General features: G+C 44.1%; 1 protein-coding gene and 1 pseudogene across 3 annotated transcripts in view; one reads left to right on the top strand and one right to left on the bottom strand.

The window, feature by feature from the left end:
• RFX2 (regulatory factor X2) overlaps positions 1-23091 on the bottom strand; it is a 183561-nt gene extending 160470 nt beyond the window's left edge. For 2 of the 3 annotated variants that reach the window (XM_086947227.1, XM_086947228.1), the window contains exon 1: positions 22910-23047. The gene's annotated coding sequence lies outside the window, so the exon portion shown is untranslated. Of the gene's footprint in view, positions 1-22909 lie in introns of all 3 variants that reach the window. The other variant, XM_086947229.1, reaches the window with a different exon arrangement.
• On the top strand, positions 14858-15058 carry LOC147673370 (small ribosomal subunit protein uS14 pseudogene; annotated as a pseudogene).
• Positions 23092-23376: the final 285 nt, after the last annotated feature.

The raw sequence follows: 23376 nt of genomic DNA, 5'->3' as shown, positions 1-23376 counted from the left end.
AATTTCCAGTGGGTAACACTTTAAAAGGTTTGAAAACTTAATGTTGCTGCCAGTTGTTCACTTATAGGCCGTTTGGCTCGTGATGGCCACAAGTGCTGTGTTCGCCCCTTAATTTCCTCTTCTTTACTGTTTACCATGGAAGGGACCGTGACACCAGACATCTGGAGACCCACTGAGTCAGAAAGTGCTGTGTTCCTTGTGGGGTGCACTGCCAATCTGACCATTCACCCCACGCCTGCTCCAACACTGTGGCAACTGTGACTGCCATCCTTTTCAACCAAGCTGTATATCTGGCATGTCCTAGTTTGGACAGACGATATGGTCGTTGCTACAGTGAATGTAAGTAGGGCCAGATGCCCGTCCGTCTTGCAATTCATTTCAGCAGCCCGGATTAGCCCATTGAAAGGGCACCTCCCGATCACTAGGAGATGACTAAACACTGCCACTTTAAATTTCCTGCCATGGTGGGCAATTTGGTGCCGACCCCACCTGTGACTACTTTTAGGTCTTGCACCCACAGCGTTCCTGCTCCGGCAACTCTAGGCACCCTGTGGTGGTTGGGCCTTCGCCAATCTCACCTGGTCACTCTTGTCATCTACAGTGGCACAACTTCCTGTACTGAGCTCTGATGATCCTCTGGAGTGTAACTGGACTAAAGGGAAACCGTTATGGTTTAAGGTTTCCTGGGTTGGATGGTCATTGACTTAGTTATTGTGGACCCGGACAACCGTTTCTCTCAGTCTTACTTCCTTGTTTGGATTACTTTATAAAAATACTTACAGAGCTTTACAACAGAACCAAAATATTTTTTTCCATTTTATCCATGAGGAAATTAAGTGGTTTGCCCATGGAAACACAGTGTTGAGACGAGGCCGGGGTTCAAGCCTCGTTCCCCAAGTTCCTAAATGGCAATTCTATCTTCTATGCAGCATTCCCTCATGTACACAAAATATTTTAGTACACCATCAAGTGGTGGCTCAAGCCTCCCACTGGTGATGTAAACACAGGCATCCTACCACTTGGTGCCCTAAAAAAACGAGTCAACAGAATCTGTAAAAGCCCATTTACGAGTCCCACGGGAGGGATTTATGCCTTGCAATGTACTTGAATTCTACCGAGAGGAAACGGAACGAGAGGAAATAGACCCTTAGGCAGGAAACAGCCACTACATCTGGAGTCCAAGCAGAAGGCAGCCGAGTTTGATTTTTGTATAAATTAGTTCATTAAAGGACGAACTGAACAAGGAAGAGAGGTCATAAAATGAGGTCTTTAAAAGGTAATTTGATTTGTTTTAACTACCGATTGGAGAAGAACAAAAATCTTCGAGCAAATACAGAAGTCACGTTCATAAAAACATATTGTGGTGGCATAATGTTGATAGGAGAAGAACCAGTATAATGTGTGTCGATTAAATAAGTAAAAAAAAAAATAAAGCGACCAGAAATAAATACATTAGAGACAGATTGTCCATGCTTAATGTTTTGTAGCTTTGTATAGTGCTTTAATTCCCTTCTGATCCCCCAAAGCACTTTCACGGTGGTTGAGTCAGAAGTTGCTTAAGTTCGATTTCAGCAGGGGTAGGTATAGTCATGAAAAGCAACATACTGTGTTGTACATACCAGCTCAGCTGGCAGGAATGCCAGGAATGCCCTCTAGTGCCCAAGGAGGGGGATCTACCCTGTCCGCAAGCCAAAACCTGTATGTACATGTGCACATACAACAATATGCGCCACAACTCGCAATGTTTAAGGGGCCTGGGTGCCTTCACCTGAAGTCCAACCAGTCAATAACTCTTCCAACCAATGAAAATCACCTGGGCTTTACTAGTTAAACACCGCAAATAACTCCATCTGCCTCCAAGAGATTTGTACACGCTTCCCAGAAAGGATTTGTCAGAGCCAGGATTTGTTAAAGGAGTGAGAGGTGATGAGGTAAAGCCATGATTGGTGGGATCACAGCTGGATTTGCAAGACCCCAAAAGCTTGCAGCTTCAAAAATCCTAAACTTATTGTTTTTTTAATAAACTGCAATGACGGGGGCCCGGCTTTACTTCTCAGAAGTGCTCTGTAACTCTCTGCAGGGGATGCACATTTGAATTTCCTGTCTACTGGAGCTGTGATGTAGGCAAGCTCAGCAATGTCTTAGGTAAGGGAGTGGAAAAGCCCCACTGATCAGATTTGTGCAGCTTCTGGAGCTTAGTTGGGCACCAGATGAAGTCAGAGGCCACATGCTACCACCTGCCAACTACCTCTGGCCAGAGAGATCACTATTGCCCATCATACCTATACCAGGTTACTAAAGAGAAGCATGATAACTGTGAAATGCTACTGGATGATTTGGGGAGGATAGGCGAGTAAAGGACACTGGATATTCGGGTCACCTAATGCTTCAAAAGTAAGAATTTGGTCACTGCTACAACCAAAAATGGCTGTTAATTTCCTCTCAGGCATTGCAGGCTCGAAACTAAGAATCATACAGAATGAGTGGCTGTGGAATGGCCTCTACTTCGATGCGACGGAGGGTAACAGGGCCCTAAGCACCGCATTGGCCTTCTACTGTGCTTCCTTGTGAAATAGCTGATGCACCCTGCTTGACTCCTCTAGCAGCTGTCGCTTCACTGGGGGGGTGGGTTACCTGCTTCACCTACCACACTAGTCTTCAGTGCCAGTGTTCTTATCTGGCTCTTCCATCCCTCAAGCCACTTATCACAACTGCCTCTCTCTGGCCTGCACTCCTCCCAGCCCCACTCTTACAAAATAATGATAAGTACAATATAGCATCACTTGTTAGACCCAGAACCACAGCCCCATAAAGAGCAACTGGAGAGTCAATGGGAAGCGTAAGAAGGTATTCCACACCCACTCAAACTTAGTATAGCTTTTGATCAAATCAGGGCAGTTATTGTCACGGCAGAAGCCTTCTGATAAAGGTTGAATTTATCAAAAGTCAATACCCGGCACTAACGTGGTATTACCGCCCCACAACTGAACTGCACTAATTCTAGAGACAACTTAAGGATGAAAGTCTAATTTGTGACTTCTTAACAGTTTCACATATATTACATGCGCAAATCAGCAACAGATACTTCACCAACCATTCTTACTGGACCAGTTAGGCATGGGACCTGGAGAGATATTATGAAGTCCAATGAATGGAAGGAAAGTGGCAAGAACGTTTTGGAAGTGAAAATCTGGAAAACAACTTCCATGGCAAGTGGAGAGTATTATCAAGTCCAAGTTCCGTTGGTCAGTCCACGTCAGTGACCTATGATGTAGAACGAATTTGGTGGTTGTGGAGCTGCAATGCTGGGTGTGCAATTGGAGAGTTTGACACAAGATTGAAATCAGACAGGAGAACCTGCTTTGAATGTCCCAACATTGACGAGTTGGCACAGAGTGCAGGTTTGACTACAGCATAGAAAAACTGAGGACCAGAGCTTGCATTTGTGAGTCAACGATAGGGAATGGCTAAAATAGTTCAGAGGGGAAGCAATTTAACAACTCAGTTAATAGCATGTCTACCTAAAGCACAACTTGACGTATGAGTGTGCAACTGCTAAGGCCAGTATCATGATGGGAAAATGATGAATTGAAAATAGAGCACAGCAAGCAGATCAAGTGTGCGAAGCAGTGACTTGGATGCAAGTACAAAAAGCTTGTGCACATGCAGTTCTTGGATAAGTTCCAGATGCAGAGTGGAATGGACAAGTGGATGTTCACTAGGTCACAACCAAGGTGCTCAAGAGATGGCTTGAAGACAATCTGGATCAAGACGGGAGACAGACGCGAGATGTGTCTTTATTTGTGCGTGTGAAATACTTGGGTGAGGGCAGTGGATCTGAGCTACGAGAGGAGGAAGCAACGTTTGCATCCCAACCAGAAACTGCAGGAGACAGCTATAGTAACTGCTGTCAGTCACTACGAGGACCTGCTGAGAAAACTAGAGATCTGGACAACTCCTTCATTCTTCGAGGTCTTGAAGAATTGTTGCTGTGTGCATGTCTAATACTGGGCAGCGTTCTCAGTGAATTTCCCAATTGCTAGTGAGGAGTTTGCACCAAGCATTTTTAACGTCACTTAAGGTGGCCAGAGAGGCTTTTTTTTTTTAACTGAGAAATTCGCTGCTAGATAGCTTGCTTTGGCCAATGTTGTGACTACAGAAAGTAAAGCATTTACTCACAAAAACTTAAGTTGAACTTTTCTCCGGCACTTAAACAACAGATGTCCACGGTCATTGTGAGCAGTTCAGTTGTAAAACAGGCTTAAAAAATATGAACATGAATTTGAACGCAGAGGTGGCAAACAAACTGCAACTGCAGTGGAGTTTACAGTGGCATGGCGGGGTGTCATGGGTCCTAGCGCAAGGAAGGAAATAGCCTCCCTGGCTGCTGCTTGAACTGTGAGATACAGCAATCATCATGGTTCAGTGGGCCCTCCATGCCTCTGTGCCGTGCTGCCACTGCATCTGTTGCACCAGCGTAAGCTACGCCCCTGAGAAGGTAAGCAAAAATAACAAAATAAAATAAAACCTTGGTCATGGATTATACCTGAATCCTTAGATTTCAGCAATAGAAAGGCCATTAAATGAAACTACTACATGCACCCATAAGTCTCCAGGTATTTCAAAAAATTCGGAAAAACCATCACCAAAAATAAAACTCGAGCCTCTCAACGGCACCCAACCTGGATCTAAATCAATGAAACTGTAGATGAGCCACAGTGGATTCTTTACCAGGGCCTGATACTTCGACAGGTCTCATCTGCCCAGTACTACCTTAACAGCTACTGCCTTTAGGCTGCTACACAACTTGAAACAATGTACTAACTATCTAGAGAAGTTATTTGATTTTAACTTGAGTAAACATCCACTGGGAAGCATTATTAGTTTGCAGAGTCATGGGTTATAAATTTGTAAAGTCAAAACGTAATACATACACATTATGGACTCACTGACAACAATCAAACCTCCTGAAAATATACTTCCTTCCGAAAATGAATCCTGTGTAAATGCAGGATTCTTTTTAAATTGTAAAGCATGGTATTTGGGTTTATATTGTTCCAGCTCGCTCCATTCCAGGTAAGAGGAATCTAGATGCTAAAGTCACGTATATAAAAGCCTCACTTGTGCTTCAGCCCGAATGTCACAGAAAAGTTTCTCTTTTAAATCTGTGCACTTTCCTCCTCTGTCTTTAACAACACAGTGGCCCAACTCGGCAATTATATTTTGGAACACAATGCTGAAGTTATCTAGCGGTATGCAGTATTTGAGACTTTGTTGCACGCACACTCCTTCAAATACATTGAACAGATTTGGTTTGACCCAAATTACGAGCATTTCTGGGGTCAGATTGCGGCATATTCTTGGAGGCGCAGGGGCATGCCTTGGCCTAACTCTCCCTGACCTGATGTCCTTTGAAGCTTCAAAACTCCTAGATAAAAATAGACTAGTGTGTGTAAATATAGGGTACAGCAAGACACCTAAATTTGAAACAAGGCGCCTTGCAGTTGATCCTGACGAAAGAAGAGCAACACAAAGTACCTCCGAACAGGTCTATATTTAGACAATCGTGTACTATATTAAATATTTTTTATTTCAAGTAAAAAAACAAACCAAGAGGCTTAGTCAAGACTGTTCACAAAAGAAGGGTTCGTCCTGTTTACCAAGTAGGTATGTATTCTCCGTTTACATTCCTCAAGCAGCACCGACGGTTCTCAATCTGGTGTGTAGCGCTATTGATCTGTAATAAGACATTTCGGCTCAAAACTACTGATTGATGCTGCTAAATAGGTAAAGAAATATTTCTGGATATCATTAGTTTTGCCCAAAAGATGTATATGCTGCAAGCCTGGGAGAAAACGACCACACTTACAAGCACACAAGAAAAAAGACACAAAAAAGTCAGTCTGTCAAAATTCGGAGACCTGGAAGTTTGAGGTTTGTTTTGGGAGGCCAGTCAGGTAATACACCCTGAAAACAATCTACTTCCTCAAAAAAAATCTCGAATATCTGCAAAAATCCAAATGAGTGGAAATGACCTTGATGAGGGGATCACTGGAGACATCTAAAGCTGCATGATCCCTGACAAAATCTTCTTTGGGCTGGTGCGGCATCGGAGCTGGGCAGATGGGTTTGAAGGACTTTTGTGAAGGCTGCCAGTGTAATGCGAAACCTTTGCTTCTGTGGCACTACCACCTGTCACCTTGTGAACAAGAGAACTGGCTCCTCCACAACACACACCTGCTTGATGACTTTGAGGCGCCATCTGCTCCATTTCCAGATCGCGTCCTCAGAGAAGGCAGACTGCTCAGCACCAGTCTTAATCTCCCTGATCACTATGTCAGGTGTGCACAGAGCCATTAACTGACGTTCGATGTAATAGCACACGCTTTTCAACAAGCAGGTGTGGGTTGAGCTTGGGACATTAAAAGTGTGGGGCTTTTTGGATCTATTTTGTCAACATCAACGTCTAAGAAGAGTAGGATGTAGCCAACCCATCTTAGGCATTTGTTAATTTGTTCATTTTCATGTGTTATTGGGTGGGAAATATTTTAATACGACTGTACTAGGTCCGATTACCTGTGCTATGCTCTTCTTTGGGCACTTGGCAGCCTTCCTTTCTCACTGTGGGTCAGGCTAACGGAGTTCGCAAAAGGCAGTGCGAAAGAGAGTACTCAGAGGAAAGATGTAGGGTGATGCAAGGATGGAAAGTTGTATTTTCCCATTCAATGTCTTCTCCCATAATGGAACATGGTGAACATGTTTTGGTTGGTGTACGGTTTGCCTGCTTGCATGAAGCAGCAGGACTACAACATCTGATGTGCCTGGCAGGAAGCAGAGTCTTCAAATAGCTGAAGAGGGCCTGGAGTAGGACTCCAGCAAAAAAACAAGCCTCTCTCCGGTTATCCAAAGGTACATAGTGCAATGCTGCTGGGAAACGAGCCAATACTGGTCATGACAAAGCTAGTCTCACAGGGACAACATATGGATAATATGGGTTGACTATGGAATGGTTCCAAATATAAATTATTATAATGCCACTGATAATTCTATTATCATCAAAGCAACAATTAATGTAAGTAGCAATCACATGATTGGTGAAGCACTTTTAGGACCATGTTGAAGTAATACGTGTACTTGCCCCACTTTCATTTCCTGCAAGTAACAATAGATGAATTGAGCATGGAAGTGTGTACAAGTCGATTTAGTGATCTGCGTGTGGATAGCACTGTAAACCCAAACCTTTCCCAGAGAAGGAGAAACTCTGCAACTCTGAGGCACTGCTGAAGGCATTACCGCCGGTTAAAAGCATATTGTAGGTTTTTACCAACTAGGGTATTGCCCTTGGGAATAATGCATTCTTGAAATTGTTTGGAAAGAGTCTTGACACTTGCGTTAGGGAACAGAAAGCCACCCTAAAGATCACAGGTAGCATAACATGACAATGCTCACGTCAATCCTCCAGCTTCCTTTCTTCCATATTTTGTTGTTCATTTTTGCTGGGGTAGGGATACCAAAAGTGCATATGGGAAATATGCACCTGTAGCTTTCAGCCAAGTCATGCTGCTCGAGCCAAAATGGTGCAGGTACACCCCCGTCTAGGGATACAGATAGGTGGGTGAGAAGAATTATGTGGGTCCAGCTCAATTCCATAGCTTTTGGGTTCTATTCTTCTGCACGCTGACAGCTATCAGAAACCACAGGATTCATCTGGTGCATCCATCAGAGAAAATGAGAAACTGACCACCTGTAACATCCAGACCATCCCTGCTTCTTAAAATTTCTGTTAATAATTCAAAGACTCACTGGTGAGTATGTGTCCTATTTCCGGCTTCTATAAATATTTGATCAGTTAACATCCCATCACAAAAGGCTCCTTCAGATTATTTTCGTGTCTTCGGTTTCCACTGCTTCGATATCCAAACCTTCCTACAATGTATGCCGCCCCCGATCCCACTCTAGCAAACAACTCCTATCAGCAGGTTCATCTCGGCCAAAAAGTAACAGCCAACAGCTGTCAATCAAGAATCATTTTGTGTCTGAAGCAAATGTATCGCTACCAAAATATTCAAATATTTATCTTTTAACGACTTTTTTTTATGGCCTTATACTTATCTCAAATATTTGTTGGCATATGAGGTAAGCCTAAAGGTGTACATCCTTAAATGAGACACTGACACCTGAAGAAGCTTGGAACACCCTAGACAAAACCATTAAATAAATTAAGACTCAACAGCATCACACATCTTAGAAGAGCGCCTTTACTGTTACACAATGTTGTGGCACTACTTTACAAATAAAGAACCAACCAACAGTAAAACCATCTTGCATTGTGTGCTCCTACATACAAAGCATAGTTTTTAGAAACCCGAAGTAAAAACCATAGTATATATGTAAGCCCCGATTGGAAATACGTGACTATTTTATTATTTAGTCTTCAATACAAGCGTCTATAGAAATGTGGTTCTATTTTTTATTCCGGTGTGTACCTAAGCATACCTAGGAGAATATACAACTAAACAGATCTGTTTGCTATAATCAATTACAGTTTTGTTGCAGGTTAAAACAGATTTTATCAAGGAGCTAAGTTTCACTGAAGTCTTCTGCACAAGATGGGGGCCTCCCTCCCTGCTGGCTTTAGTTGCACTGAAGGTGTGCTCCATTCCTTACTACGGTTTGACAGCAAAACATGAACAAGGATTGTGAATAGATCTTATCCGTGGAATCTATTGGCTTTGCCATTGCTTTATGTGATGCTGTACAGGATCAACAAGATTTGAGAAAACGTGTGTGTGTGTGTATGTATATATATATATATATATATATATATATATATATATATATATATATATATATATATATATATATATATACATACATGCGCTATAGTATGTCTTCCATGTTTAGCAATTAGGTCAGTGGGATGGGCTATTTAAGGAATGTGTTATGTATTGCCAAACTAGATTGACAAAGGCCTCTTGAAGGCTGAAACGCGTCTCTCCTTGTGCTCGGGATTGAGGGCAGCCTGCACTGAAAAATAAATGCGGATTCCAATGCCACTTTGTGTCCGTGCCTGCTTTCCATGGAGTCCCTGTGGAAGTTGGGTGTTTTGGTTCATTGTGATACAGCGTGAATGGTCGTCACGCTTTCACGGAACACCAGTCGTTTGTGGCTCTCCTATCAGACCGTGTTTGTGAAGAAGTACTGGAGTGCTATCAGGGGAGCCCCCAGCTGTGTGACCTGGATAAGGAACGAGGATGACTGCCGTGGGGACGTGGGTCTCAGAGCGGGGCGGTTTTCGTGACTGCCAGCATGGATCTGCACCTCGCTGACAAGAAATGCCTTGCCTGGAGTACTGGCGCATACTGGTGACTGGGCACCGCAGACGCTACACGCCGATGCGGTGAGGTGGTGATGGCGTTATTGATTTTGCAGATGGGTCCCTCTCAATCCCGAGGTTGTGCCATTTAAACATTTTTATGCTTGCCGTTTTTGTCCTTTGGATATTACTTGTCCTTGCCCAGATATGAAACGCCACATTGACACTGGCCTTATAACAATATCAGGAATTCTAAATTGCCTGCATTCAATAGACTAAGTTGCTGCATTGTGGGATTTGCAGTCCTTAAGGGATTTTAAGCTTCAGTCCGTATTAACTCAGGAGCAATATTTCCTTAACGATGTAAAGAAGTTATTTCATGTACGAAGAACGCTCACTGAGCCCAGGGCTCCACGCAGCAGCTTCTGGCAATAATAGGGCAGAGATCACTTCTCCTTCCCGGACTGGGTCAGAGGTCGTGCTGTGGCGGAACTGACAAGAGCTCATATGAGCTATCGGGACGATGGACAGTCATTATGGACTACTATTCAGTATGTGTGGCAGCAGTTTTAAAATTAGTTTGTGATAATTTTTATAATATATTGGCTACACAGGATGTTAGTTTGGCTGAACAGTTTGAAGTGCCCGGTTGTATCCCACTGAGCAGTGCTTTAAATTGTCATACATGCTTTATCACATATTTTGTCTGCTTTACTGGTAACTTAGCAACTTTGGGTAATGCATTGTGCACACTATATATAATTATGTTGCATCTTACCTACATTTATGTTTATGAAAAGCTTCAGACAGCGCGAGCATGTTGCATTTAAGCTGCAATGGGAAATACATGCGCTATAGTATGTCTTCCATGTTTAGCAATTAGGTCAGTGGGATGGGCTATTTAAGGAATGTGTTATGTATTGCCAAACTAGATTGACAAAGGCCTCTTGAAGGCTGAAACGCGTCTCTCCTTGTGCTCGGGATTGAGGGCAGCCTGCACTGAAAAATAAATGCGGATTCCAATGCCACTTTGTGTCCGTGCCTGCTTTCCATGGAGTCCCTGTGGAAGTTGGGTGTTTTGGTTCATATATATATATATATATATATATATATATATATATATATATATATATATATAGCCACTAGAATAACGGGGGGGGACATATCAAACAGCAAGAAAATGCAGATTATGTAGCGCAATACTGCACTTTTTTTCATTGTGCAAAGATTCAACATCATTAATACTAGTTTAACACCTTCGGTGCTCATGACGAGCCGAGCTCATCATGAGCCACGGCGCTCCGGTGCTCATGACGAGCTCAGCTCGTCATGGCCCGTGGAACGCTCAGATGCTGGGAGAATTCCCCCGCTGTGCTGAGCGTTCCACGGGTGCCAATGCACCTGTGACAAGCTCAGCTCGTCATGAGCACCGGAGCGCCGTAGCTCATGACTAGCTGAGCTCGTCATGAGCAGGAGGGCGCTATGCGCGCCCCCCTGCCCCCCCAGCACAGCGGGGTAATAACCCCCGCAGAGAAGGGGTTAACCTCCAAATAAACAACTGAAAGATGACAAGTTAACCTTTGTGGTGGGCTTTCCACTGTGCAGGAACATGAGTCGCCACGTTTTAGTAACATTTGATCTGTTTTAGCTAGAAACAATTTTTTGGGTACAAATTGGAAATTATGTAGCAAATAATAGATCATTTGGTAAATGCAACAAAGCCATAACTCTACGAAAGAGGCTGCAGCATTGCATAATTCCAGTGACCCTGATTAGGAATATATTATATATACATACATATACATACATACACACACACACACACACACACACACCCACACCCACACACACACACACACACCAACAAAATTAATGAATGAATGGATAAATAAGCAAGTGAGAAGTTGAGGGCTTGAGGCTACACGGAGCTGGCAGTGATTAAAAGCAACGTGGAGTGCGTGTGAGGTGAAAAGGAGCACACAACGGAAAAGCAATATGTAGTGTTTGGGAAGACTCAGACAAAGGCGAAGCGAACACGGTGCACAGAGGAGTTTGCTGAGGGGAAGAAGCACACAAATCAGAGCCTGCAGCATAAGAGGAAGATAGCAGCACAGGGATGGGTATTTGGGAAAGCAGAAGTAATAAAGAGAGAGAACTAGAAAACACATGCACTGCTGCGGTGCTAAACCAAAAAAATAAAAATAAAAAGTGGTTCCCGAAAAGTGAGCAGTGTAAGACTAGAAGCAAGCCAATCAAAGATATGGAACAGGGTCTATGCTCCAGAGGAGGGACAAACATGTGATTAACAAGGTGGGACAAAGAAATCCATTGAATAAGAGGAAACAAACCAACCAAGTGAAAAAGTCAAAAAATGGAAAGCAACAAATGGGCTGTCCGCTCGATAAGCCCACAACAGGTCTTTTACAACCAGATACTTGGACGGTCAGGTAGGCTTCAACTAAAAATGAACATAAAATAAAAATCTGGTGAGCAAGGCGACTGGGATCGCCGAAACGCGTCGGATCGTGGCACTCCTGATTCACTAAGCAAAATAATAAACATTGCTGCATATATTACCGGATTGCAAGTGTCCGTTCTTCTCTTGGAGAGTGCTGCCGTGTGCGGTGCGCTTTGAGAGCGTTAGCGCATAAAATAAAAATACTGCAATTCAGTCATGCCATAATACATTTTTTTTTAACTATTTGCATCAAGTCCACAGTTATTTTAATGCACCCCTTAAAGAAGAGCCCCAAAATTAACCTAGAAAGGAAGTTCCCAAAAAACAAATCCTCTAGGCCACCTTTGGAGAAATCACACTGTTCAGTACATTTAACGGAAATTCTAGAAACACGTCATTTAGATGCTGCTCTAGGCCACTTTTTTTTAATGCAAACTCCAAATTAATCATGTCCGGTGTCTTATGATCAGGTCATTTGGATGTTGGGGTTAGTAACACTGAATTATTCCAACTCACTTTCACATCAATCAAATGCTTGTCATATTGACCAATGGCAATTAGCAATTGACAGCTAAAGGGACCTGACCTGCAACTGCGCTGCCATGAAGATTCACAAGAAGCAGCAATCGAGAATTGTAATAAAAAATTTAGAAAATATTTACATTAAACACTCCAATGCTATGCACAGTACAAAAGTATCTAGTAATTTGCTTTGGCAGAAAGCTCTTTTTTTGTCAAACAGGTGCGCTCTAAAAAGAGAGCATGCTCCGACTGGAGTCTCAGCTTCACTGCTCTGCGCTTCCAAGAATGCCCACGGCGGCTCAAGAGGTTAGCGAAACGCAATCCCTCAAGGAATTATCTTCAAAGCAGGGCCAACTTTTTCAAAGCCCTCCTTGAAAAGGCACTCCTATGCCGCCAGACAGAGCACCCACTAACCTCCTTGGCTAATGCAATAACAAGTTTGTGTGGCGCTCCAATTGCTGGCGGCGCCATTTAGTGCATACCCAGTGTCCTTGTTCCATTTAATAATATGACACCAATGCTAAATTTTCCCTTTAAATGTGGTTTTCCAGGATCAAAATGTGTGCCTGGTCTACCCCTTTCACTCATGTTTTAAGGCTTGTCTAGAGCCAGCTTTTAGCTATGCGACATCCTTATGTAATCAACAAAAATCCTAATTGAAAAATACACACATATTAAACGGTCTTTGGTTCCTACAATGGCCGATTCAACTATCATTAATATTTCTTCACCATCCACAGCATGGAGCAACAGGTTAGCCCACTTCATCCTCCAACAATCTTTTACTGCGATTGAAAACATTTTCCCTGATCAGAGGTACACATAAACCTAAAGAGAAGAGCACATCAGTGTAAGCCTTAACTGCTCTACTTCAGTAGCGTAGCGTAAAATGATTAGGGCCCCCAAGCATAATGTGAAGAGGGGCCCTTGAGACGCCCACAGATCACCAATATTCATTGGGCTTGGGTGGAATAGGACCCCTCTGAAGGGTTTAGGGGCCCCATAAAGAATGGGGGCTTGCATTACGCTCCTGCTCTTCTTGAAATGTTCAAACTGAACATTCACACATAATAAGTTTGAGTGCTAAAAAGCCTTTCGTAAAATGCAGGCTTTAAAGTAAAAATAGGAACATTTACCAACGGAAGGCTCAGTCATACCTCAGGACCAGAGATTACGTCCTTCTCACCACGGAAGTTCACAACAGATCAGGGAACTCCATTCGGGGTAGTGGCTCCAAGAGTAGTCTAGAGAGACTTTGAAGACAATGGCATGCCTTGCCTGGATTCTTTGTTCTGTTGCATAGCGTGATGACATATCATAAAATGAACATCTCATTCTGAAGGAACACTTTGACCAAGACAGGCTGCAAACTGAAATGCGTTAAATATCCTCGGAATATGCCAAATACGAGAGGTCACAGGACTCTTGATATAAGGTGACTGAGCACAAAAAACGTCAAACCACTTCCCTGGATAAGACAAAAAAGACAGGGAGTTCAAGGCTGGTCTACAGGGGATATTTGCAGACTATGTAGGTGACTCACATTGAGATTCATGTTATGTTAATTAATTTGTGAAGAGCACTAATACAAAGCTATTTGGCTCTGCGAAGTGAACATTAAATGGGGTTATAGGTAGAGTCAGTTACTAAAATAACAAGATTTAATCACTTTCCCAAAAGTGCAGACTGCTGCAGGAAGAGGGTTCCACAGTATGGCTGCCGCAATGGAATAGGCAGATCACCCAAGGTGGCTCTTCTCACTTTGGGACAGTCACCAAAAACTGATTAGCAGCACATAGGGCCCTGCTAGTTTATGCATGACTCTGAATACCAAGACAAAGAGCAGTGTCGGTATATTGCTCTGCAAACAATGGTGAGCACTTTGAAGGAGATTCTGGGTCAGATGGGCTGACCGTGAAGAGATCTTAATATTGGCAAGCTTCTGTCCTCCTTTGATGTACTCGCAATAAACCAGACAGCAGTGTTCATCGCACGACCTGGATCGTGCCCTCCAAGTCCCATCAGGCATGTACACCGTATCACAAATTAAACCAGTGGAAGGAAGTTGGGTCCACATTCATCACAAATGTGTCTCAAGCTTGAACGACAATAACCAGCACTTAAGGTCTTCTTCGGCACACGAGGGCCAGTGTTGTCTTGTCCAGCTAGGAAAGCTGTGGTAAAAAAGCCTGAAAAAGCTCTTCAGAATAAAGGACTGATTGAAGAACTTGTGTTGATACAACTGGAGCGCATGTGTTATTAAAGTAGGTTGCTTGTTTTATTAATGTAGGTACACAAATATCTTATGAAGTTTGGTTCTCACTTTTTTTTCATGATTAATATTACTTCATGTATTCTAGTAATTTATTTTTTTTGTCTTTTTTTAGTCAAGACTGCAACCATTTATTTCCAAGCTGTTCACAGAGCAAAAACACTCTTCCACAGTGCAGCCTTATCTGGACTGCCATTTAAGTAGGATATGGCAAATGCTAGGCAAACAGTGGGAGCATAGTCCAATTTGTGCCTATCCATAGCTTTCCTTTCTTTGTCGCCCTTCTGCGAAAGAACAAGATGGGTCACCAGCAGTTCTACTGGAGCCACCCGAGGAAGTTCGGACAGGGTTCCCGATCTTGCCGCGTATGCTCGAACAAGCACGGACTGATTCGCAAGTATGGTTTGAACATGTGTGGCCAGTGTTTCAGGCAGTATCCCAAAGATATCGGCTTTGTAAAGTTGGACTAAACTAACAACAATTACGGCTGCATGGATATCTATTCTAGTTATGAAAGACTTGTAAGCAGTGCTTAACTTGAGCTGGTGGCTTCCAGTACTCGGCACGGGCACATTATTATCAACACCGGCACTTATGTCAGCTGTCACATGAGGCCGATGTTTGTATAATTTAAAGATGAGCAGAACAGCAATTGTTTATTAATTCAGTATATATCACGAACAAACAATACCTGTTACTCGAGCTGTTTTTATAGCTTGGGGGGGGCCTAGAATAGTATGAATTGTCACACTTGTAGCAGTGTGCTGGTAAGTAGTTTTGTAGGTACTGTCACTGACAATGGGTGGTGTAAGTCGTGGAGGCCTCCAAACGAGGGCCCTGGCACGTTTCGTTTTTTTAACAAATTAAGCACTGCCTGTAAGGGATGCTTTACTTCAACTAGGAGAGTACAATAACATGTCTATTGTCTTCCGGTGGACATCTCTCTGGTTTGAAAAGGAGAAACACTTAAAGATTTACAAAGCAAAAAGACCAAAGATTTTTAACAACCATGTAATACTCGTGTGGGATAGTAAATGACCCTAACATATCACCAAGTCTATGCATACCTTTGTGCTGACTAAACCACAAACCAATTCACCTTGGATTAAAGAAGGGCATGAAGAGAAGCTTCAATAAACAGAGTAGGAGCAAACCCTCAAAGCTACACAAACAAGCATCTACAATGCAATAGGTCTCGCATTTACGTGAGTTTGGGATATTGGCATTGTAAATGACAATGCATTTCATTTATGTTTTGTTTTTAAAACATAACTAAGAGGCATTTTCATTTACAATGCTAATAGCTTAAACTCTCTCAAATGCGAGATCGAAGTCAGGCGAATCACTGAAACCCCGGAGCTGGCCTGGCTGCCACTGCTCTGCCGCAGCCTCTGCGCCCAGGCGCCATCCCTGCCTCACGGCTCCTTCTTCAAGCACACTGCTGCCCTCCATGATTTGACCCAAAGCAAGGGGTCTGTGGTATCTCTCCCAGCAACATCGTCAAAACAAAATCACATGGTTATTTTACGATGTTGCTGGGAGCGATGCCGTCAACACTTTGCTTCGGGTGAAATCATGGACGGTAGAAAGGCATGCGACAGCCATGATTTTATGTTTTTGTTTTTTTAAACGATTAGTTGGGCAAGCTGCGCACAACAAAATGCGTAGGAGCCATGATTTCATGCAAAATAAAATTAAAAACGAGTGGTGGGTGTGACCTTGTGTAGGTGAAAGCGTGCTGCGAACACAAGCAAAAAGTGGCCCCATTGCTAAAGCTTGCGTCCCACCAGTGGTGTGTACATTAATTAGGCAAAGAGTTCTTGCTAAGGGCTAATAGAAGCTATACAGTAAGGACACAGTTAATGGTACAGTCCTGATGGGAGGTTACAAAAGACAAGGTGGTACTAAGGAGGGACTAACAAGCCTATTAATGAATCAGAAGCCAGCATTTACGAAAGACAATGGCATAAGCCAATGGCAAATGTGGGCGGGACTTCAAGTCCATACTCTAATACAGCATGCCTCACAGCAGTGCATGCGCTGCCCAGGCTAGACCTAAAAAGGAAAGGGAAAAAAGAAAGAAGTCAAGGTTTCTTTCCGTCTCCAAACATTCATATCAGCATGCCAGAGCTTTCAACAAGCTCTGGCATGCTGACAAAGTAGCTAGCACTGAGTGGCATTTTTCCAGTCCCGGCTGGGCCAGCACTTTGTTTAGAGGGAAGCCCTCATCAAAACAATATATTGCTCAGCTGTGTGTTAAAGGAAAATCTTGAGTTGAGATAAAAATGTAGATTTAAAGACAGAAATAGTACCAGAATCTGCCTGGAGCACTCTTGTTAGGAAAATGAAAAGAATAAGACAACACTCAAACGTAACATACATGCCATTAGAGCCCCAACAAGAGATGGGTGCATGTAATATCACAGATCAACACCCACCACTGTGTATGGATTAACAGTTTTGTGCAACTTGCCATCAAATGGACGCCACGCATTCTCCATTCACTCACTACCAGCACCAAGACTGGATGTTAACATTTTAGGTGGCTAACGTTCACAACAACAAGAAAAAAATGCATCAATTATCGGTAAGTGACACAAATCTCCACCTCTACCTGAAATAGAGTAGACAAATTGTTCACTGTGATTTAAGCTCATCTGGACATGTGACAGGCACTCTGTACCGGTAAACCAGCTCCTCAAACCCCTAACATGTCACGTAACCTTGCCATTATTTGTTTGCATTATTTATGTACAACCTTCAGCACGTGAGGAGCTTTTGGTATCAAGATCCTGGTGAATGTCTCTCCTCAAAATAGTCATCTCACGAGATTCAACAAGAATGAAACCGCTTTATTATACCTGGAATGGTGATTGCATTGTCACTTTCTGACTCAAAAGCTTGTGGTTTTGTTATGAACTAAGAATAGATGCAATGTGCTAACATATGTGCAATAACAGTGAATGCTATTGGGGGTGGGTCAAGAGTGCCACTACCCACAGTAGAGTGCCCTAGCAACAGCTAGTGGTTGCCAAAGAGACACCAACAGTGGCTACCACTTGCAAACAAGAAAACACCCATAGTATCTTCTTTCCACGTCTCTGTGGGCAGGCTAACTGGTGCTACTTGGAAGTCACAAGTGTTGAAACTTGCTACTGGATGTGCGCTAGTAAGGAGGGACAACTACACCTGGATGCAAGCCAGATACTCTGGCAACATGCTGGTAACCACAGCTTGCTGCATGCCACCGAGGCCAGCTACATACAGCTAACTGGCTGTTTTTTACAGCTAGGTGCGTGCCAACAAGGCAGGAAACCTACAGCTGGTTGTGTGCCAACAAGACAGGCTATCTACAGCAGATGCATACAACGGAGGCCAGCTACCTAGAGCTAGCTACATTCCACCGAGGCCAGATCTTACAGCCGGATGTGTGCCAACAAGACAGGCTACCTAAAGCTGGCTGTGTGCCACGGAGGCCGGCTCCCCACAGCAGCTGCATGCCATGGTGGCCAGCTACCTACAGCTAGCTGTGTTACAAAACAGGCTACCTACAGCTGGTTGAGTACCACCAAGCCCGGCAACCTACAGCAGCTGCATACCACCAAGGCCAGCTATCTGCGTTCCACCAAGGCCGGTTCTTACAGCTGGATGTATGCCAACAAAGCAGGCTACATACAGCTGGTTGTGGGCCACCAAGGCAGTTATTTAAAGCTAGCTGTTTTCCACCGATGTAGGGTTCTTACAGCTGGCTGTGTGCCAACAAGGCAGGCTACCTACAGCTGTTTGTGTGTCACTGAGGTCGGTTACCTACAGCAGCTGCATGCCAACGAGGCCATCTACCTACAGCTTGCTATGTTCCACTGAGGCCGGTTCTTACAGATGGTTGCAAGTCACCAAGACCAGCTACCTTCAGAGGCTGCATGCCACCTAGACCAGCTACCTACAGCTAGCTGCATGCCAAAGAGGATGGCTACATACAGCTGGATGCTTGCCATCAAGACAGGCTCCCTATAGCTGGTTACATGCTACCGAAGCTGGCTACGTACAGCGGCTGAATGCCACTGAGGCCAGCTAGCTGCATGCCAAAGAGGATGGCTGCTTACAGCTGGATGTGTGCCAACAAGACAGGCTCCCTATAGCTGGCCGCATGCCACTGAGGCCAGCTACCTACAGCTAGTTGCGTTCCACCAAGGCCGGTTCTTACAGATAGCTGTGTGCCAACAAGACAGTCTACCTACAGCTGGGTGCATGTCACTGAATCCTGTAATCTGGAGCTTGAAGTTCACGACTAAGATCTGTCCAGTGCTAAACATATCCACCTGCAAAATTGTGCCGATTTCTGAAACATATAAACACATTGAACATACGGCTAGAGTCCACCTTTCTATGAAAGTAAAGCTTTACTTACATCCATTCCTATGCACTGGTTTCCGACTATTTTACCCAGCTCTCAATAAGCCGACAGGTGGCAAGCAAGAGGAAGGACTGCATTACAAACCAGTCACAAAAATAATAGTGTGTAATTATACTGCTGGTGCAAATTAAAGAATTAAACAAAAACAATTCCCATTGGGCATCTTAAATGTGATGGCCATCTTGAATGTGATGGGCATCAATGTTCTGTGTGACTCAAGATGTCCTCATTGTCAAGTTTGACACGGTCTTGGGGATGAGCTGGGTATTGTCCTGCTCTGATATGTGATTAGCAAGTTGTTCCAGTGACTTTCTGGAAAATAAGCGGCTGCTCTTGGACTATTCTTCAACTACACCATCACTTTTCCAACTATGTATTAGCAGGAATTGTCCCACAAATGTACTTCCTAATTTAGGCATTTACAGAATCAGAGTGTACACAGGGCCACTTCAGACTTCCATAGTAAACAAAGGAAAGGCCCTGAGGTGGGCAAGAGCAATATGGTCGGAAACCATTTCAAACTGTATCTGCCCACCTCGCCCCCTTCATGACCATGATTACCACCCCCTTGGATCAAGGGGTTGCTTCGCCTGACCCACTCTACACACTCAAATTTGACATAAGTGCCACCAGGGCCGTAGCGGGGACCTGGCATTTTCCCGGTGAGCTGGAAGGGTGGGGCCGGTGTTGGAGCGGTGGGGGCCGGTTTTGTTACAGGGTGCCGGTTTAGCAGCAGTGCTGCAATATCGTCCCCCTGTAACAAGAGCAGCAGCGCTATGCGCCAGCAACTCCCCCCCCCCCCCCCCCCCCCCAAGCCTTCTGGGGCTTCCCACTAGCATCCCCCAATATTCCCCCCACAACCAGGCCGGCCCCAAGTGCCACATTTCCTAAATGACTGCCTTGGGCCAATGGCATTTATATGGTATTTACTACCCATAATGAGGCATTGAAGTGCTTTACTCTGGGCAGCATGTTCCCCTAGAACCTAAGGTTAGGGGTTAATCCAATGATTAGTGGAACAGATTTTGAGCTCCCAAGAAAAGCATCTGAGGACCATTATCATAAGCAATTCAGTCTTGCTAAAACACTGTAACAGAAACCAATTATTTGCCAAAGCCACACAGCAGTTGCCATTCCTATTGAGAGATGTAGCCCAGCACTGACCTTTTAGATTGTGCTGGCCATCAAATTAAGAATAAGAGTTTCAGACTATATCTACTTTCCCTGGCATACCTCGCTAGGAGCAACAGAGGAACCTGTGCCACCACAATGCTTCGAAGAGTGATTGGAACACTTTTCACCGTACACAACATGACTTGACCAAGTGGACTCTCATACACGAAGAACTCTACAAGAGGCCCATCGGACCAGACAAGTATATTATGACAGAATTTTGAAATAAGTTACTTGGTTCCAATAAATCATAATCCTGGGGTCTAGCATTATGCAGCGCCTGGGAAATGCATAACTACAGGGAGTTGACACCTCTGCTGCATAATTTTCAAATTTTAATGAAATTATTCCCAACTCAAACAGATCAAAGGTTATTTTAAAAAGTGTTCATGCGACACAGCCCCAGACTCTTTGTAAAGCTTATATGGTCTTCTTTCAGTGCTTTATTTCTGTGTTTAATTTGTAAACAATAAAATAACAATAAGTGCCAGGGCACAGGGAACAAAGCCACTGCAGCTAGCGACACCATTGGTCCCTGCCAGTGCTGTCAATGACAGTACCAACACAACTAACCATCACACTCCTACAAGTATGACAATTCAGACTATCACATGTCCCCAATGCTATAAGAATAGATTAGGTGGCAGGTATTTGTCATTTTTACTGTATATTGAATGAATAAACAGTTGTCCTCATCTCTAAATCAGCATCACCGTGTGGCACACTGTCATAAGTCCCAGTGTTGACAATTAAGTGCTGGAGCGAGACACTGGAATCCACCGGCTCAAATTAAGCACTGCTTTATTTAGGTGTTAGACTGGTACGGAGGTGAAACATTTGCGTATTATGAACTATTGTACAGAATATTACAAACAAATAATGCCACACATTGAACAGTTAAGATTTTGACACATTTTTGACAGTTCTCCTGCTCAATAATTAGATCGTCCATTGCAATTCCAGTAGCATGCAAACTTGTTTCGGTCTGACAGCTAGGGCTGGGCGCCACCACACTATAAAAATAAAAAAACAAAGCTTCCTTGGATTTGCAGATGCTCGTTGTGAAGAAGCTTGAGTAGATTCTGAATTTCAGCCCCTTATTTCGAAGTTTAGGCTTAATGAGATTGAATTAGAAGCTTTCTCTGAATTGACTGCTGACACCGGTCTGGATACTAAAGGACTGGATCTTGGGGTTCCACAGTGCCGGATATAGTTGCTATTTTTTACGATCGGACTGCTTTAGCTCAGATAGCGGGTACCTTCTCCTGGAGTTCGAGGACCCGTTGGCTGCACACAGCAGGTGCAATGCCGTGGTGGTTGCACCCCTCCCTTCCTGCCCAGTCTTTTTACTAGCATCCTCCACTCTGAAGATTGCTACATTGATGCGCTAGAACAGATTCCACTTCAGGAGAACATAAAACACAAAATAACAAAGTAACGTTACTTTTATTGGCAGCACACGTTAGAAGCAGACAAAACAGGACCTAGAGGTCACCCACACTGGAAGGAAAACGACTAGATCTCACCTACGACAGACGAGTGCCAGGTTAAGGCAGATGTTTAGAGAGATCCTGGTATGTTATCTGTTTCACAAACCTTTATTTTTCAAAAGACATGTCAAACGCTTGGTGTTTCAAGACGGTGATGCTAAGCCTTTTACACTCAAAATATTTACTTTATAGAACTATCACACGAATGGCATCATCGATGAACTCGTGGACCTTTAAAGGGGTTAGATATGATGCAGATGTGCTCTTAGCCAACAGACTAGCAGTGATCTAAAAGTCTACCCACGCCTCTGACTTCATAAGATGTTTCAATCAGACCCGCTTCCCCAGTGCGTAGGATATGATGCGTCAGTGAGAGATGGGTACCCAGAGAGCGTGCTATCACAAGGGAAGGTGTTCCATTCTGTGAGCTAATCTCCTGACAAGAGGCTATAACTGAATTGTGGAGCAGATCGCGAGAGAAATGAAAGGTTATTCCAAGAAAGAGAAGGGGGGGCGAGGGGGGGGGGGGAATCGGCAGAAACGTTTGGATGAAAAAAGAAGCCTAGAAACATGAAAAACAGGGGAGAGAAAGAAAGAAATCAAGCAAATTAGTTATGAAGGATGAAAGTACCGCAACAAAACAAAACACAAAAAAGTAAGGAAAAGAAATACAATTTGGAGGAGGAGTGCAAGGTCCTGTGGAATTGATTAAGGAGCAGGAAAAAGGTGGATAGGAAAATTAGAGGCAGGTACGAGATGATAAAAGGTAATGAAATTGAAAAAATTGTTATGACACTGATAAAAAATTACTACTTTAGAATAGTAAAGAAGTGATGGATGTCAATAAATTTAGAAGAAAAAAAAACAGGAGACCAAAGTGAGCACGAAGGGTGGAATTAAACTGGGGAAAAATAGTCTACAGGTGAAAATGGAGTACAATAACTAGGACGTGTTGAATGAGACAAAAAGAAAATGCGATAAAGAGAATTGAAAGTGAGAAAAAAGTTGCAATTAAGTAGGGAAAGTGTGCTCCATGCACGGCTACGGGCTCTGATGGGGTGGGTCTCCTAAACCCCGAGTCACTTTCCGCTCTCCGGTCACGGCTCCGCTTCCCTCCCCGGTGCAGGCAGGGCTTGCAGGAAAGTGATATAAAGTTTCAGCTCTGGGAGCGTGGGCCGTTGGACCCCGGAAGGCGGGGGGCTGCCCCGCAGTCTGTCCGCCTCCCTCCTCCCGACCCGGCCCTGGTGCCACCACCCCGCATCACCTGGCCGTGCCACGCCGGGCCCCACTGCCGGGCAGGAGCCGCCTTCGCTCTGGGCCTGGGCCGCCGCCGTCGCTCTCCTGCGCGTTGCTCCCGTTGGCAAGTAACAGTCTCCACGGCTACAGTCACTATGGCGCGCGGGGGTCTCGAGGCAACTGTTGCTATCCTCTCCTGCCTGCGTCACCAACGGCAACATGCGGCCAAACCGCGCCCAAGATCCGCCTTCTTCTCCTGCATGCGGCAGAAAATTGGTAGAATGACCCGTCATTCACGGAGACCACAGTTGATTGGTTTGGAGAGTCTCCGTGCCTCCCTCCCACTTCTGGGCGGAAAATCAGGAATTCGTTTGATTGGCTGGATTGTTTGTCATTCAAGTGTAGGTCTCAAGCCATTAGCTCAGGGTCCTATGGACCCCAACCACCGGGAGGGGATACCAATGGCTTGCAGTTTGGTTGAGAAATTACACGCTG

The sequence above is a fragment of the Lissotriton vulgaris genome, chromosome 12, assembly GCF_964263255.1.
Source record: "Lissotriton vulgaris chromosome 12, aLisVul1.2, whole genome shotgun sequence".
Classification (NCBI taxonomy): domain Eukaryota; kingdom Metazoa; phylum Chordata; class Amphibia; order Caudata; family Salamandridae; genus Lissotriton; species Lissotriton vulgaris.
Note: the sequence above shows the minus strand (reverse complement) of the source record. Positions and strands in the feature narration are given on the sequence as shown.